At 42.9% G+C, this 19,373-nt stretch overlaps 1 long non-coding RNA gene across 1 annotated transcript; it reads left to right on the top strand.

The window, feature by feature from the left end:
• Nucleotides 1–9,678: 9,678 nt before the first annotated feature.
• LOC137483362 (uncharacterized) lies at nt 9,679–18,570 on the top strand. Its single transcript, XR_011004435.1, has 3 exons — nt 9,679–9,828; nt 13,668–13,855; nt 17,645–18,570. It is a non-coding gene; the product is annotated as an uncharacterized lncRNA (long non-coding RNA).
• Nucleotides 18,571–19,373: the final 803 nt, after the last annotated feature.

Genomic DNA, 19,373 nt, shown 5'->3' with positions numbered 1-19,373 from the left:
TGCAAGCTGCCTGCCCTGAGCAGGCTGGGTTTCTCTTTAAGAAGGCACATGGTGTGCTCCAGCTTAATGGTACGTGTTAGGCAAGAACACCTGCTTATGAAGAGATAGATATGCTGAAACATTTACTGATGTTTTGCTTCCTCCCCTTGTGTCACCTGAAATCTATCATCTCTCTATGGCATCCCAGCACAGTCCTGCTTGCAAATCCAGGGAAGCAGGGCAGTGGTGCACAGCCTTTAGAAAATGATTAGTGGTCTGTCAGGCTTACGTCTAAACACGGGCACTGACTCAGATGTGTTACCTATAAATCTGCTCGTCAGCAGCTGAGGAACATATGTGCCTCCTCTTCCTTAAACATAAAAACATTAATTACATTATATTGTACCACGGTAATGGGCAACATAGTGACAGAAGCTTGCCAAAGCTTTAATTTTCACCATAAATCTGGTGGGTCTGGAATGGTGATTCAAGCTGCTTTAAGAGATGAAGATAAAGCTGAAGTCAGGTGTGTAGGAACAAGACTTACTGGGGGTGGGGAGGAAGGTATGGAAAATTAGCATAGACTGGCTGAAATACTTGAAAATGAGGTAGTAAAACTATAATCCTCCCTGGACAAGGGACAGGAGACAACAAATTTCATTTCACTAACAGATCCTCTTCTGACTTTCTGTAATAGTTGGGGGATAAAAGTTTGTTCTCGCCTACTCTTGGATGCTGGCTTCCTACTGTTTGGTTTTGCTGTCCCTCTTTTTTTCTTCCGTGGTGTAATCATCTAAGCACAGAGGGAATACTGAACAAGCAGCCCTTGGTGTCCTTTTGCTGGCTGGATTTTCATTTTGAATGGAGCCTATCAGGAGAAAAGATGAGGCACAGCAGGTAGCTTGCACTGTCCTTTGTGTCTGGATAAAAGCAACGAGAAGGAACATCCAGATTATTTATCAACAGAAACAGGAGTAATATGGAAATCTGTGTGTGCCATTAAACATGAAAGGCACCAGGAGAGGTTCTCCTATTGCTTAGGTGCTCTGCCATCGACTGTTCAAAGGCTTTATCAGATGGAGCTGCTTTGGGAAAGAGAGCTGCCAGCACTCTGTGCCCTGCCTGCCCCACGCTGCTCGTCCCAGGTCTGGCTCAGCCCTGCCTGCCTGCCCTGAGCAGCTGATGCCCACAAAATCAAGGCAGAGATGTGCAGGCAGAGATTTCTGCTGCAGTTGCCCCAGTCTGCCTTGTTACACCCCAGGGAAAAGGGCAATGAATCCTCCTTCTGAAAATCGTGTGGATTCCCTCTGAACTCCTTGCCTTAATTTTAGGATTTGACTGCAGAGTTTCAGAACCATCTGGCCATGCACAGGTTATAAATCTAAAACAACACAGCAACCTGCATCAGATAAGGGGGCTGGTTTTGGTACTAGGTCTTGAAAAGCTTGTCTTCCCTGTCTGCTTGTGTCCACTCTTTTAAGAAGGAGGAAATTACACTGGAGATGGGGCTCTGCTGAAGGGAAATCTATGCCTTTCTCTTCTCATTTGTTTATTTAATTCTTTTGTCTCTTATATCAAATTCATCTCCACAAGAGTTGTAAGTACTCAATCTTTTCCATGCTGCTTCTTCCTTCTGATGTGAAAAGCTCTCAGACACTCAGTACTTGAGCTACAGATGTGTTCACTCTGACTGAGCAGTGCTTCAATTCATCTCAGTCCATGCTGGATGGCCATCTTATCACTATTATTAAAGGGCAAAAATCTGGACTACCATCTACAGAAAAGCAGGCCAGAATTTTGGAGCTCCCAGATAATATGTGGTTGTTTAGAAATTCTGTAAGGTCTATGACTTTTTTTTGTTGTTTCCCTGGGCAGGAACCACGACATGGAAAATGCTTTCTATTTACCCCTTGGCTAAAGGAACTTAACTGGCTGCCAGATGTATGAGCCTGGAGAAGAGAGTGTAGCAGCAGAAGATGGCAACTCATCTGACACAAAATCCAAGCTGGGGTGCAGGGCAGAGCTGCAGCTGCTGTGGGGGGCGTTTCTGCCCTGTCAGAGCAGCACAGGATGTATCTATCATAGAGCAGAACTCTGAATATTCACTGTGCACTGGACAGCAATATTTCATTTCATGCATCATTAGGAACCTGCATTGATTCCAAGTAGTCATATAACCTCGTCCTGCACTTGCTTTGAAGCAAAAGGGGGAGAAAAAAAAAAGAGTCTCCTTCCCAAGTCACTGGATAACTTTAAAACTTGGGTACTTGAAGAAATATTATTTCTTAGTGTCACCTCTGCTGGGGACCAGGATGATGGTCCAGCATCCATGACCTGGAAAACAGCAAGGACTCCAGAGGGTCTTGGTTTCAATGTAACATAGGTTTCCTTAGCACACATCCACTGTGCCTCATCTCCCTGTCAGTGGTTTCATTTGGAGAAACTTTCAGTTCAAATATAATAAAAAGAGAGGAAATAGAAGAGAATAAAGTGGCACAGTAGCTGGTGTTGGTCTCTGCAGCCAGCTGAGCTGGCTGGGAAGCACATGCTCCTGGGCAGAGCTTTTGGTGCTCTCTGGTATGATCCTGTAAAGCAGAATATCAGCTTAAAATAAAAATAACACCTTAGTACGTGTTTCAGTTTGAAGCTATTTGGTGGATTTTGCTCCATTTGCTGTTGGTGCCTAGAGCTATAGCTGAATTTGGGGCCCAGATTTAGGCTAAGAACTGTGAAAGGATTCAGTGATACTGAGGCTGATCTGTCCAACACTAACTCTTCCCTGCTGGAGAAGGCAGAGTGCCTTTGAGGAGTGGTAGAGGTGTTGGATAGTGAATATCCCTCCCCAGGCTGTAGCGCATCAGCTGGACCATGGCCTTTCCAAGGGTTTTCCCTGGACTGTGATGGGCTTGTTGGCCCCATTGTGAACTCATTGTTCACCCCATTGTGTTTGGGGTGAAAAGATCCCAAGCAGAATGATCTGGGAATACTCAATCAGCTCTGACGGTATCCTTCCAATGGCCACTGCTCATTTCTAGCCACAGTCTTCAGCAGGTGAATAATGTTTTTAGCTGAGTTTTCCAAGAATCACACACACTTATCACTCTCAAAGGGAGGCTGAAAATATTTATAAGCAGTAGGAAGGACCCTCTAAGACTGAAAGAGGGCATTTAAGAGGAATGTTGCTGCTTGCTTATACTAACAGTTCCTCCTCCTCAAGGAAAGGGAAAGGGGAAAAAAGATGAAAATTTAGCTAATATTAGCACTTGCTGCTCTTACTGACATCCAGCTTCTCAGTAAAAAAACACTCTGAAGGCTTATTACCTGCCTTCAACAGCAGAAACAGCCTCCTTGCCACTAATGTGTACATCAACGTGTCCCAGCATGTGGGGTAATGCACTACAGAAAATAGTATCAATTTCATATATTATTTGCTTTTTGAATGAGCCACAATACCCTCTATAAAGCATATGGCAAAGACTGTCAGGGACTTGTACCTTCCATGAAAAGGCAATATTTGTTGGACATGACATAGTCCAGGGTAGAATAAGAGCTTTGCATTCATTTCTGACTGTAATTTAACAAAAAAACCTTTTTCTTGTATTTCAGTCTCTCATTGTCATTGTTTGACGTTTTTTTATTCTCTCTGTCTCTTCAGATCCCACAGCATCTGGTGGCAAATCAAACATGGTAAAATGTTGGTTTTGAGCTTTATAATATTTTCCAAGTCATTTATTTACCAAATGCTCTTGGTGGAAGTGCTTTGTTCTTTATGTTAACAGGTGGAACATACTCAGTGTGAATGTGTGGGTAATCAAAGCAGAACAAGTCTCTCAGGGTGGTGTGTTCAAGTTGGACAAGTTCTCAGTGACTCAGAGGCTTCATGCTTTGACTGTCTCAGTTTCCTGGCCACTCCTCCCAAACACGGGCATGGATTTTTGCTATCACATTTCTTTAACTGTTATTTGTTTTTCTGTTTTATTTATATGGCAGGACAATGGTGGCCCTTATCAGGGAGAATGGGGGATGGGCTTACCCAGTACAAACCTTCAGCTGAAAGGTCAAGATTTGGATAGGAGGTGTCCTAACCAAGCCAGGCCTTGGCACAATGTGCTCACTCCTTGGCAGGCTGAGCTTGTCTTTAGAGCTTGCCAGATGTATCTTGTTCTCCAGATGTTTACTCATGTTCCCCCAAACAGAACAGAAGCAGCAGTAAAATGTCCAATTGCTGTTCTATACATTGTCTTTAGATCAGGTCATAGCCCCATCTAATGTTAGTTACCTAAATTCTACAGGACAAAGGAAATGAATGAAGGAACATTATAAGTAAAGTAGGCCTTTTTTTCTTAAATTGAAAAAAAAAAAACCACATCTTTCTTTCAAAGAATGATTTTTTTAATCAGATTTCTTTTTTTTAGAATTTCTACAGAATTACGGTGTTACCCTTCATCACCTCTGTGGCACCAAAACATAAGGAGCTTTTACAATATGATGCCATTTATTAAAAAAAGCTCTAGAAATATATCTGTTAATCAACAGAAGAGAAACCCATTATAATGCTTTCAGACTGCCTAAAATCATAACCTTTCTAATGTAAGAGCATTGGGTAAATTCAAACTGTAAACTTACACATGGAAGTCATTTGGGTTTTTTTTTTTTAATTCACCAAACAACAGGAGCAGATGTAGATTATTTTTTTGGATAAGACATCCCTCTTTTGGAATGATTTCACTTGCTAACTTTGCTTGGGAACTGCTCCTGTTGGTGACCATGTGTTCAGCACATCTGCTTTGGCTTGTTGTTTTCTCTGAGACTGACAATATTGTGGCAAGGCGTCAGAGTGAATTGAGGTGAAGGAAAAGGAAAAGGAAAATTAACATGAAAGAGCTGTATTGCAAGTTCAAATGAACCCTGAGAGACTTTCCATCCCTTGATCCTCCATGTGTACATCAGGATAGGCGTAGAGGGATTTGGAGAGGTGGAACTCACAGACTTGAAGTAATACCTGGGCTTGTCTTGTCACAGTCAAAAACTGAGCTCAATCAGACACTGGGAGGACATTTCTCTCTTTTAACCCATGGGAAAGGGTGCCTTCAAAAAATCAGGAGAATCCCACCAGTGACTCATCAAGGCTGGTTTCACTGGTCACTGCATAATGCACCCATTCATCAAACCAAAAGGATTTTAATCAATAATGTCAAACTAAAAGTTTTGTGTTATGTGTACATGCACTTAGTTATGCATAACCTGTGTGATGGCCATCATCAAATAAATCACAGAGCTGGCTTGCAAACTGAATTTACCAAACCCCCTTCTCTCTACCTGTCTCTTTGCACTGAGATTCATACATAAAATCCAGTGGTTTTCATCTTCTTCGAGCATCTTCATCTTCCCTCCTTTTCCCTTTCCCTTCCTTTCCCTTCCCTTCCCTTCCCTTCCCTTCCCTTCCCTTCCCTTCCCTTCCCTTCCCTTCCCTTCCCTTCCCTTCCCTTCCCTTCCCCTTCCCCTTCCCCTTCCCCTTCCCCTTCCCCTTCCCCTTCCCCTTCCCCTTCCCCTTCCCCTTCCCCTTCCCCTTCCCTTCCCCTTCCCTTCCCTTCCCTTCCCTTCCTTGCTGACTTCTCACGGTGTCACTTGGTGGCTCCTGCCACATGGTCTGTGCAGTCATGTCCACGTGGCATCACTCTCTAGAGGTACATGACAAAAGAGGAGGCTGAGAATGGCTTTTAAAGCAGACCAGTGATGCAGATGAGGATTGAGTAAAGAATTTGTCTGTCAGGTTCAAATCTCACTCATATGAAACATTTTATATGGGCATCACAAAGAATCTTGCAAGATAGATATATAAAAACATAAAAAAGACAGAGTTGAAGGGATTTTTTTAATATGCACAAAATAGAGCAGTAAATCATGTAGTAAAGGTTTAATTTGACATGGGATGTGCACTATAGTACTTAGTCTAGAAAAGTACTTATATAAAGATTTTAAAAATAAGGATGTGAATAGGCTCAGTGGAGTTAATATCAGAATTCTGTGTGTGTGTGTGGGGATGGAGGCACTGAGCATTCTTCAGGAAAAATACTCTCCTTTTATTATGGGCTTGGGCTGCACGAGGCAGGCTCAGCTCAGCTCAGCCTCCCTGTGCTCTGTGTGTGTGCACATTGACTGCTCTGATGTCCATGGCTCAGTTTTCTGAATTGCCAGCCCAGGCATCTCAACCAGTAGCAAAATTCTGACATTCTCCAAGGAGTGGCAGAGTATTACAAACCATTAGTGTTGGGCAGGGTTACCAAGCTACTCTGTTGTGTTCACCACAGAATGAACAAAGTTTTAACTGGGCAATTATTTTAATTGTTCTCACTAAAAAGGAGGAAAAAGGTCCTGCTCTTCCCTGCAGCTCTGGTCTAAGCCTTGTTTTTTAGTCCATTAATTTAGGTGTGCCTGTAGAGACAGTATCTCTCACACACCTTTCCTCCTACAGCTTGTCTTCCTTTTCAGAGCTTGTTCCCCATCCCCACTCAGTAATCAATACCAAATATTGAGACAGCATTTTTGAGATTACAGCCTGGACACTGGTAGCCTTTTGGCAAAACCAGAGTGCATTAACACCCACAGGCTTTGGAGCTCTATTTTCTTGAGTATTTAATTACTGAAAAACCTAATCCATGCCTGCTTATTCTACTTTTGAGAGACACATCAACATTTTTCTGCTAAATGGGTTGAGTACTTTATAATATCAAAGAATTTGTGCCATGGTCGACCTTACTGTGACTGGAGCTCCCTCCTTGGCAAAGGTTGAAAGCTGCATGGGCAGGCACAGATGGGAGAGGTTTATTGCAGGTATGGGAACCCAGCTGATGAGCTGCAGTGCTAGGTGAGGTATTTTATTCAGCATTTAGCTTTGCCTCACATGTCTGCAGCCTATTAATCCATTCCCAGGAGACCTATTGTAATTTTCCAGACACTTGAAAATTTTCAAGCAGATGTCACTTTAAACAAAACCAAAAAACTTGGAGACATATCTGCTGATCCTTTTTGGTGTCTGCAAGCAGTAATTTCTACACTAAAGTTGCTCATTCTTAAAGTAAGAGAAGGACAGGCTGCAATATCTGATTGGCAGCAATATTCTTTTTCATTTAAAAATGGAAATGTAGAAAAGGGATTCCTGATATGTTGGAGAGGAAAAATCTGTGAGTGAGCACTTGGTTTTTTATCCTAAAAAGGTCTGGAATAGTCAGCTTCAAAGTGGGATATGTCTTGATAGGAGAAACCTTTACATAAGCCTTTTCATCAGCCTAACTCAGGCAGATAATAAAAGAATCTGGAAGACAAATAGGGAAATGCACTTAGGAAAACACCAGTGCCAAAAGCTTTGCTAAGTGACATTTAAGTAGGGAGCTTGTCTGCAGGTGGCTCACACCTGAGGAATTTGAAATTTAATGTCATAGTATGGTTGTAACCTCCAAATTTTCCAACTCCATACAATGATGTTTGAAACTGGATAATCAGTGCATCCCCCTCCTTTGCAAGCTAATAGATTTCCAGCACACACCCAGTTTTCTGCACCATTTGAGGACAGCCACAGAGGTAACAGAATCAAGGTGAGTTCCCAAGGATTTAGTTACCGACACATATAGGTGACAGATGAATACACTCATTTTTCCAGTTACCTCACTGGCAGCTGCTTCTGTGGGAAGGTTCAGGATGCTGATTGCTCAGTGTGGTGAGAGCTGCTGGGAAGCTGAGGTGATCCAGCAGCTTTCCTTGTCCTCCTGAGCAACATCAGGGCAGATGTGGGAGGGCTGAACAAGAGCACAGCAAACCTGACAGTTCTAGCTCAGCCACCTCCAGACTGTGCCATTACAGGTGCTCAGGAGGGTGCTCCTTCATCCCTTGTGTCAGAAGAAAAGAGGAGCATAAGCGGAACTCGTTTTCTGTCTCTCCCACTCAACAGTTAACAAAACAAGAACACGTGTGAAGCTGGGTGCCCCAGTCGCTCCCTGAGTGCTGAGGTGGTGAAGTATTAAGAACTTTGCTGGCTCAGTCAGGTCACTTCATGAGCATCAGAAAATCAGGCAGTGGACTGTGTTACCCATCTGTCAGGAAAGCTACCAAACAGCTTTCAATTAATTATTTTTAGGAGGAATGCAGATTGTCTTCACCTGGGACGGGGCTGCTGCAGGCCAGAGTCTGTGCTCCACAGAGCAGAGCTGCTCCAGCACAGCCAGTGCAACTTTGGCAGCCTGTGACAGCTGAGGATACAGCCTGTGCTAATTTTTGCTTAAGCCTTGTACAACGAAATGTTTTAACACATGATGAGTGTTAGGTTTCTCGGTAGTTCTAGGTAATGAGATTCTGCTTGAACTGGGTAACTCTTGGTGCTTGAGTCTTCATCAGCAAACTTGCAACTGTTCCAGCTGAACAAGTTGTCTGGAGGAAAATGCCTTTTTCCTCTGAGCCAGAGGAAAGGGTTTGCAATAGTTACAGAAATAAAAAACATGGATAAAATAGGTTTAATGTGTAAAATCAAACCATGGATCTATGAATATGTGAGAAGACATTGAGAGGAAATATTCATTGCACAGACCACTGAACATGCAAGGCAAGCTCGTGCAACGCCACCTGATTTATGGCAGGAGCTTCCCAAGACAAGAAGTTTTCAAGGTTCTCTTCCCTTGCACTGTCATTCTCAGCCCCTCCCTTGCACACAGGCAGGCCAATTACTGGGAGAACTCAGAAGTTTCTGTCACAACTCCAGCAGTTTCTCAAAACAAGTATCAGCTTAAAAAAGCACAGGAGGTTGAAACGGAAGAAAGCTAAAGGGATATAGCTGGAGGGGGAAAAGGGAGGGAACATCAGTTGTCGACTTCCAAAGCAATTGTGGATATGGATTGCATGGAAGGCTTCTCATCAGCAGGGAGTCTGACAGGTCTATCAGGGGAGAGTTCATCTACTTCTGTAATAGTAGTTATTTGAACAACTAGAGATCGATATAGTTTCTAGGGGAGATGCTGCTATTTATTGGGAAATAAGAGAGAAACACTGGTGAAAGTTTCCTCTCTGTTTCTACAGTAACCACCATCAGAAGGACTGTGCGCGTGTTTCCTGGCTGGGGTTCAAGCCTGGATGGCTACAGAGCCATGGCAGGCTGTGTGTGTCACCTGCAGACCCCCTGGCTTTGCCTCAAACTCCTTAGGGCTCAGGGGGTCACACAGCGGGCAGTGGAGGGATGGGTTAGCACCTGGAGGAGGTCACTTGTGAAATAAAATTCAGCTCTGAAATTGCAACTGCCTCTGATGGGGTGTTTAGGCAGGGAGCCACCCATGGCTGCCTGTGAGTGGTTCTTGTGGCCCCTGCTGCTTCCAGGCTCTCTGGAGCAGCCCTGTGTGCAGGAGCAGTGTGTTCTGAGCCCTGGAGGCACTCGGTGCTCAAGGCTAGCAGCTCATTCCTGGGCAGAAATATCCTGGTGGGTGGAGGGTGAGTTTCCTGGAGCAAGGGAGTGAGTCCATCTCATTCATTGCATCGTGTGACACTCCTGGCTCTGTCACCCCACAAGAAGGGGGATGTGCAGGGCACTGCTGCCCTCCACCACCTCATCCCACAAGTATCCATCACTTCAGAACAACACACTTAGGATGTGGGCACTTCAGGGTCTGATTAAGTCATGATTAGGGAAACAGTAAATGCCTCTGCAAGATGCATCATCAACGCCAGGCAGAAACACTTCTACTCTGTTGGCAAACATACCTGCAATATCTTTACCTTAAATGAGCTATAAAGTTGTCTGCCTCCCCTTCACTGTTTACTTTGTGTTCCTGTTTTCTGCACATGCTGCAATATTTTGCTCCTTAAGAGGTGTGTGTGATAAGCTCATGAATAACAAATGAGGATTTATGTTTGTGGATTGTGAAATGATATTAACGTGACTATTACTTTTAATCTTTGCTTTTGAATGATGTATTGAGCTGCAGGTAATCCCAGAGGGATATTATTCGGGTCTGAGCATTGAAAATGTCTCCTTCTTTTGTCTTCCCTCCTATTAAGTGTGGAATTGAATGTAGAAAAATGAAGGAAGTAGGACAAACACAGGCTCACTGATTTAATGCCTTATTTTATAGTCTTAGACCCCTACCAGCTGTATCTTCTGTGTGGAGGAGAGACAAAAAAGATGAGAAATTCTGAAATTCTAAACAAGCTACGTTTTTTGAGAGAAATTACAAAAGCCTCTCCATACTAAATCTTGATCTCCAGTAATGAACACTGAAATTTTCTGTTTCCAGGAAACTTTCATTCACTTAAAAACCCAAATCTTCCTTACTGTTTGGAAAGGAACAAATGCATTTTCTTTGCAGCTTCTGATTAACAGAACTGGGAGCTGGACTGAATTTTGCAGCTCAACATTTACAATAATAGTAGACAAAAGCAAAGTGCTTGCAATTCTATTGGAACAAAATTGAATAGACTGTCTCTCCAAATTTACCCTTTTTCAGCTGACTGTGATAGGATGCTATTTCTTTAAGAGGATAGTTGTCTGAAAATGTTCTGCAGGACTGTAAATGTGGCATAAAAAATATGATGTCTGGGATGGCTTCATGCAAATGTGCCCCCCTCCCTGCAAACATATTTGTAAGTAAACAGAAGATCCTGCTATCTCTTTAAATCTACTGTTCATTTCACAACATCAACAAATGTTGGTTATTATATTTGCATATCAGTAATACTGCTGATAACCTTCCATTCCTACATGATTTTTGTACCTCTGACAGTAGAACTGGCTAGACAGTAAAGGAAGTTTGGGGACAGAAGGAGAAATACTTGATACTATTTAAATTCTCATTTCTCATTCAGATACACTTCTAATAAACATATTTCCATGATATCCATCAAAACCAACTCTGTCCAACCTGCAGAGGTGTTTCAAACTTCTTAAGAATTGTACCTGGGACCTTCTGCAGGCAGCAGCAGATGTGCCCCAGGGAGCAGGGCTGCTCCTGGAGGAGGACAGGAGGAGGGTGGCTGCTCCTGGAGGAGGACAGGAGGAGGGTGGCTGCTCCTGGAGGAGGATAGGAGGAGGGTGGCTGCTCCTGGAGGAGGACAGGAGGAGGGTGGCTGCTCCTGGAGGAGGACAGGAGGAGGGTGGCTGCTCTGCTCTGCACTGCTGGGACTGACACAGGGCTAGGCAGAGCCAGCTGCAGAGGAAAACAGAGTGACCAGTGTTGGACCCCCCCATCTCTTCCAGAGGCCACTGCTGTCCAGTCTGTGTCACAGCTGCAGCCTGTGGCCCTTAGGAGGGGACTTGTCAGGACAACTCCCCTGAGTGAGTGGAAAGTTCCCATCTTCTCTGGGGAATGCTGGGTGCAGGAAAGCCTTCTGGACTGGTCTGGCTGGGGGCCACCGAGCCCCAGCGTGCTGTGTCACCTGCTCCTATCCCCGCTGGGGGCAGGAATGCAGAGATGTCCCCAGGTACTGCTGGTGTCAGCTCCTTGCCTTGCACAGGGTCACACTGCAAAGCCACCAGGTGTGGCAGCAGCTCTCTGGCCACAGAGAGCAGGCACAGACTTTCCCAGGCATTTTCCTGGGAAGGCTTGAGCAGGTCAGAGAAAAGAATGATAAACAATTCTTATCTCCACTTGTTGCAGCTGCTGTTGTGCACACATGGAATGTGTCATGGAGATTTGTTTAGCAAAGGGTGGTTTCTTAATTGGACACTGGATGGTGTTTGGATGGATTGACCGATTAGGTCAGAGCTGTGGTGGACTGGCTGGAAGGGTTACGGAGTTCTTAGTAAGTACAGTATAATACAGTACAGGATGAGATAATAAAGCAATTAATCAGCCTTCTGCAATCACGGAGTCAATGCTAATTATTCCCCAGCTGGGGAATAACCTGGCTGTGGCGACAACCAGGCACTGCTGGAAGGCTGGGCATGGACTCCCACCTCCCCTCCTGAGGGGTCCTCTAGCAAAAATACTGGGTAGCTCAGGTGAAGGTAATGCAGGGTTACAAAAAATGGGGGGAAAAGCACTTGGGAGGCTTGCAATGAGTAGGACTTTAAACGTGGTCCCTGCTATGGGGCTGAGCAGAAATGAAGAACCTGTGGCCCAAGGCTGCCTGGGGAGGAGCAGGGTCCCCTTTCAGGAGCAGAGTGACTGCAGGTCTGCAGCCCTTGTGTACTCACAACTCAGGCCAGTCAGGGTGGATAGGGGGTGAAGGTTAGGTCCCTTTTGTCCTTTCTAACCTTTACTCTGTGAGACATTTTAAATTTCAGTGGGAATTCTTATTCTTAAAGCTCAGACTGTACTGTCCTTGAAAGCTGGCAGACCTAATTATGAGAGGCTTAGAGGGATGGTGAATAGATCATCTTCGCTTCTTGAGTTAATCTTGATATATAATGCATGGCAAATATTGTCTTGTTTCTTTTAAAAACCGTCAGTGAGAGGAAATTCCAGAGACGGGAAATGCAATCTTTCAAAGGATTAAGAGAGAACTAACTAACATGAACCAGATCATTAGCTTTGTATTTTCTGTTCCACCTTCTGATGCCCATATTTCACTCATGAGGATGAGTTGGAATGACTCCAGAAACTAAGTGGAAATTAATTTCTCAAAGGCTGATCTGAAAGTTAAAATGCATTTCAAAATCACTTGCTTTACAGATCCCATCCATTTGCCCTGAAGAAAGAAAAAAAAATAATGCTTTATGTAGCAACACAAAGTACAAGTTGAAATGAATCTGGGTGAGGCACTGCAGGAGGCTCGGGGGGAGGCAGCCAGCGAGCCAGGGCTGCTGTGAAATGGCACATCAGCCACTGGGAAGGTGTTTAACAGGTTTGAAAGGGATGCTTAAAGCAGAGGACTTTTAAAGGAAGCTGGGAAGATGATGCAAGGAGGATTGTACACACTGCAATTTCCCCTGAAATTTTAAGATATCAGAATTAGGCTTTTGAGGGCACCCCCTATGTTATGAAACCTACATGACAGAAAAATCAGAAAAAAAAAAAAATCAAAGGTTTGATTTTATTTTCAACATTATGTTCTCTAATACACACCATTTAAGAAGCTAATTTCAAATTGAGACTAACACTGATAAAATGTTAAAATTCTTTTCTTCCTCTAAAGCATGATTTTTATGATACATAAATTGTAATCTTTCTAAAATACTAAACCTTTGGAAGGTTTAATTACTGCAAGATTATTTTTTTTTTAATGACAAAAAACTGCATTGCAGAAGGTTCCACAGAGCTCCTTTGCAACTGGCTTTAACATGAGCATTTTCCATTTTATTTCCATTGCAAATAAAAAAAGAGAGAGGTAATTAATTGGGTGTTCTACTCTGTTAGAAACATTCTCTTCTGAACATATCTGAGCTCCAAATAAACACAGCAGAACTGGGACAAAAGTAGGGCTGTTTTGAGGTCTGATTCTAGGCTCAACCTCAAATAATGTCCCTCATTTTAAAGCTGAGAAATAAAGGGTGAACCACTGGTGCTTTGAGTTATGAACACACTTCAGATCTTTGCTGAACTATGACATGAGACTAACGATGATAAATATTGTGAAAGGGATTAAAGCACAGCTGCACAGAAATGCATTTGTATTATTAATATTAGGTAATTAAAGTCCTTGCATCCTTCCTAGCTATTATTACAGATAGGTAAGAGGAATCACAGTGACATTGATACCTTCATTTCCAGAAGTGCTGAAAACCCTCTTCTGCCACTCTTTTCCATGTGCCATGATTACATTTAGTGTCTCCAGGCAGCCACAAGGCAGCAGAACAGTGGCATAAGTCAGCTGGTTTCATATCTATCCTGCAGAGCAGTTTGGAAGGGATTTCTCTTGGCATAGCATAGGGAAGAAAGGATCAAGTGCTGCAAATAAGGTATGAATCATTTAATCCTGACACTTTGTACTGTGATTCACATTGCAAGTGAAAGTATGCCTTGGGGTAAATAAAATGCTGACTCTGCAGGAGGAAGTGTCAAAATCAGTGTGGATTTTAATAGCACTGGATGTTAGCACTGACATTTCAGCGTGACTGACTTGGGAGATGAGTTACCACGTGCCAATCTAACTGAGAAAAATGCCCACTAAATCAGAGCTAAAGACTGAGTGGGAGTGACTGGTTCCTTCCTGCTCTGGGGAAGCACCAGAGAGCAAGAAGGCAAGCTGGCCAAGCTCTCTGGAGAAATTCTTTGCACCAGTGCAGAACTGAGGTTTCCAGAGCTGCTGTGTAAACTTCTTTCTTAATGTTTAACCTAATTTGAAAGATAAAATGCAGTACCCACGAAAAACTCCTCTTTTTCCCCAGTCTTGAAATGGGTATTTTCATCCTGTTCAACCTATTTGCACTGAATTAAAGCAATAATTGCTAACGCTGCTTTAGGTTCAGTGTTATTCTGGACAAATTATGGCAATTATCTAGATCACAAATAAATGTAAAACTCTCTGGTACTCTCTGTAATTGCCCTTGAAGTTCAAATGCCTGATGTTTAATATGGCCTGTCCCATTGAGTACTGTTCCAAGTAAAGTCAGTGGTGAAAGTCCCAGTGACCTCAGGGATGAAGGTTCACACCCTAGATTTGGATCATCTTAGTTCAGAGGGAGATTCTGTTTTCTCTTAATTCACTAGGTGGTAGCAGTGTACAAATTGTGTTGTATGGGTTTAGGTTTTTTCTTTCTTCCCCTAGTTCTAATCAGACTTGCTTCAGGACCTTCCTTCAATTCCCAACCCATCATTTATTAGTCCTGCACTGAGTTCTTGAGGGTAAAGGAGACAAAAGGTTTTAAACACCCTTCTGAAGGGATGCCAAAACTTGTGCCATCCTGCAGATGTTTTCTTGTGATGGCAGAAATCACACTGTGTTGGAAGAGAACAGCTACTGCTGGTCAGAGAATGACATCAACATCTGAGGCTGAGCTTAAACACTTTCATCGAGCCAACATATGCAAAAAGAAGAGCAAGACATTAAATCTTCACTAGTTCTGTATCCCTTCCACCAGTATTTACTGGATTCCCTGCAATGTGTCAGGCAACATGATTAAATGAATGCCCATTATTATTGCAGTCAGTCCTGGGAAAGCCACTGTGTTCAGCAAGGGGTAATCTAGGTGACAATAGACAAGAGGACTTGGGCTTCCAAACTACTAATCCAGGTAGAGTTCTTGCTGAGTGTACTCCATATTTTTCAGCAGTGGATGTGCAGATTAATGAGAAGCTGTCATTTGAAACAGATGTCGCTGTTTTGTTCACTTTTATCGTGCCTAATACACTGCCCATTCTGGATTAACCTCCTGATCTACATGTTGCTACATGAGCATTAACCATTTCTTGGGAGACATGAAGGAAGGATTACAAAAACCCCCTGTGCAGTCTTTCTCCAGAAACAAGAAACTGTTTTCAGACAGGCAGGTATAACCTGTGACATTTCACTTCACCACTACCACGCCCTGCCTTTTCAGTGCTGATGGCCAACCCCGAGTGGTGCTCTGAGGGAGCTGGTGACACCAGCGTGCCACTGAAAGCCTCCTTCCTGCCAAAGTGCTCCTCAGCATCTCTCCAGAGAGTCTGTGTCCCCCTGGCTCCTCATCTACCACTGCTCAGCCCTTCTTTCACAGTTTGCTCTACTGCTCAGAATCTTCTGGGGGCTGGGGCACATTACAGTACCAGGTTTACCCAAAACTAACTGCAGAGAAGGTGCTGTGCTGTTGTGGGTTATCTCTAGCTTGGGATCACAGCTCATCAAGCACACAGGAGCCTCCTCTCCAGGGTTGTCTGGTCCTGCCTCTCTGTGTCTGAACAACCCTGGCCAAGCAAGCTGACTGCCTCACCTAGGGCAGCAACTTGAAACTAGATCAGCGTTTTTTAGAAATATGCAGCTCTACCTTTCATCCCTAGTGCAATGGATTAGGGGTGGATGGATGATGGAAATTTGGAGGGCTTTATCAGAGAGACATTTTTAACCTAAAGACATGTGATGCTAAGTAAGATGAAGATATTGATGTACTGATAGATAATGGCCAGAAGTAGCAGAGATATGATGAATACAATCCTCCAGTGAGTTGCAAGAACCAACGGCAGTTATCCAATATCTCTGTCTGATCCTAGTGGGATGCAGATAGGAGCCTTATCACTAAGTAAAACAGAGTCCTGACTGAATCAGACAGGCTGACACTGGCATCACTTTGCAGAAGTTGCTCTATATAAAGCTTGCAGCAAATGTTATTTTCTGGTAGTACAATGAAATAAATTCCGGGGACATTTGCAGGAGAGCTTTCAGAATTCCTCCAGGCAATGACTGTGGAAGAGACACTGTAATATAAGTACACTCTTGCTTTGTGCAAAGCACAGTGAGACAGGCAGAATTAACATTGATGGGAGAAGGAACACTCAGGTTTCATCAAGATGTTTAAATATCTGGTGTCATTTTGCCAATTTGAGTAACTGAGTGGCAGGAATATACTGGGTTTTTATTTTTTTTTTTGGCAGCAAATGAGATACTGAATTTTAAAATGCTCATGCAAATGCAAAAAAAAAAAAAAGTTCTTGTAAATAGATGTCATACCTTAATGAACTGCCCATTTTCCAAGTCTTTGTATAATACCTTGGGTAATACGAAACTGTAATAGGGCCACAAAATAATCCTAAAATATATGATAGAGATGATGATAAAACAAGACAGACAAGATCAGATTTCCATTTTCTTTTGGTACTTGTTATTTCATAATTGCTAACAAAACTTTCAGAATAAAGGTCTCAGTCTAAAACTTCAGCAAGGAAATGATTCACACCTGGAAAATAGCAAACAAAATATTCCAGTTCATGTTGCAAAGATGTGAATGAGAGGAAAGCAGGGTATATGCTGATTCTGTGTCATCCTAATCCTACAGCTATCACTTAGGAATTAATAAAACATACAAGGCTCTCGTGCAGCTCCATCCCTGCTGGCTGCTGCTCTGGTGATACATTGCAATAATATGCCAGTGATAATATTCCAGTAATAAATGATGGCAATATCCCATCAGATCCTCATCACTCCAGTGATGCACTGAGCCCATCCATCAGCAGGCAATGGAGTTTAGGCATTACTGGAAGAGGCAAATTTCATTGTACGTGCTCTGAACACGGGGTTTGACATAATGCAGCACGTGCCTGTGGAATGGAGCAGGGACTGCATATGGGATGTGTACTGCAGAAATGGGCTCTTCTTACTTGTTCAATACTTAAAATCTAAAGGGAATGTGAGTGTGCAAACCATCACAGAATAGGATCACAGGACCATTTAGGCTGGAGAAGACTCCTAAGACCATGGAGTGGTGGAACTGCTTGGGAATCAGTTCTCCAGGTTTTTACCATCCTGCACTGCCATGTAAGGGTGTTGGGTGATTGCCTCTTTGTAGTACTAATACAGCAAAATGATGTGTAGGGCCCTGGCATGACAGGTCAGGGTCAGGAGGCTTTCAATTTAATTTGTGACTGCTTCTCAGCCTGTTCCTAAGACAGTGATTACGGCCAGAGGGCCTGTAAACTATTTTGGGAGTGCCAACCAACTCTTCTGCAATAATGGTGTGATATTACACCTGATATGCATGCAGATGGACAAGTAATTGGAGGGAAAAATTAGAGATACTTCTCATACCTAATTATTCTTTATTTCTTTTATTTGGCAGCTGTCTTCACAGGAAGCTTATACAGATGCAAATCATCACAGCAGTGACATTTTCTCTGGAGCCTTCTCAGATGACATAATTCATAGATAACTCTCCAGTGAGATTCCCTGAAGAACTGATGCATCTCAGCTCCCAAACAGTGATGTGAGTTTGGGAAGTCATGCTGAATCACCTGCCTACAGGCAGGTTTAAACAGAAGGGAAGATTTTACTTTGGAAGCCAAAGCAGCAATACCAAGAGGGTTAAGGGAAGAGACTCCATTTTGGGTAGCAAAGTGCAGTTTCAGATGTTCAGTTTTGATGACAACAGACCAGAGAATTAAGCTATGCACTTTAAAGATTTTTCTTGGCCTTTCTGATATGGAATTTCTCCAGAGGAATTCAGTACCAGCCAGCTCTGTGATCAATAAGTATGCTATTGATGGAAAGCAAGGGAAGGACTTACAGAATCATTAAAGGTCAGCTGACTTGTCCCTGAAGCTCACATGCTCAGCATCTGTTTACCTCTTAGGACTGAGGCAGTGAAATGCACCCAGAAAGAGGTTGGATTTTGTATGGCTAGCTGAAATTTGTATCTCCTAGCAATGAAGTATATTAATTTCTACGGGCTGGTCATGAAGAATCAAATTAGTCACTTCTGCTTCCACTGTTCTTTGATGCAAAACAAGTAAGATTGTTCTAGTTGAGTTCAAATAAAAAACCCAAGCCAAGTAATGCATCAGTCCCAACACTTGGAGCACTACAGTTTCATCACCCAAAATGCTATTGTAAATTTAGTTCAGCTACAAAGACTGCATATTTTAGTACATTATAAATAAACTTTTCAGGATACTGTTGCAGGAGTCAATGCCACATGCTGTAAAAAAAGCAATTAGAAGAAAAGAAAGTGAGGAGAGGTGAGGATCTCCAACTGGAATACGCATGTTGTAATCCTGCAGAGCACCTAGAGCCACAGGGGCAAATTGCAGGTCCTGTTGGGTTTGGGCCTTTTTGTCTGCTTTATTACCTTTATTACCTTCCAGGAGTGATAGTGGAACTATAGCCTGAGATGGGAAAAATATCCACCTCTGATACAAAGATTGCAAGTGATGAAAACTATCACAACCTTCATCAAATTATTCCTCTGCTTAGGAAACACCATTGTTAGAAGCCTGAAATATATGTCTGGAACATACAAAATTTAGGTTGCCTGAAGTTGAAACAATTTTGGTTCTACCACAGATTTCCTTGTTCAGCAGAGGTTTCTGCTTTCTGGTGGCTTTTAGCTTTCCAGTTATTTACTCTACAGCCAAGTTATTATGTGCCTTTCTATTCTGTTTGACCTTTAGTACACCTATTGATTTATTTTCTTTTAAACTTCCCAAGTCCATGGTTTTATTTTGTCAGCTGTATAGCAATGTTTTCCTGAAGCCTTGGTGTATTTATCAAATGCTCTTCCTAAGTGAACTAGGCTAATAATCTCCAAGATTACCTTGAGCAGATATATTTTCCATCCTTGATCAGCATTAACATTAGCATGCACCTTCCAGTCTCTGTTAATTGAATTAAATATGAGCTTTTCCTTTGTTGTCCCATACTGAACTCAGCCTGTCAGGCTCTGTTGTCTCAGCCAACTTGCCCGTACTTTTTAATGAACTAACAAGGAACTAGCATTTTCAAAGTTTTCTGTAATTCTCTCCTGTCCATGGGTTACTGAAAAATGAACATTACCTGCCAAAAAAGCTTCTCAG

This window comes from Anomalospiza imberbis, chromosome 16, assembly GCF_031753505.1.
Source record: "Anomalospiza imberbis isolate Cuckoo-Finch-1a 21T00152 chromosome 16, ASM3175350v1, whole genome shotgun sequence".
Lineage (NCBI taxonomy): Eukaryota > Metazoa > Chordata > Aves > Passeriformes > Viduidae > Anomalospiza > Anomalospiza imberbis.
Note: the sequence above shows the minus strand (reverse complement) of the source record. Positions and strands in the feature narration are given on the sequence as shown.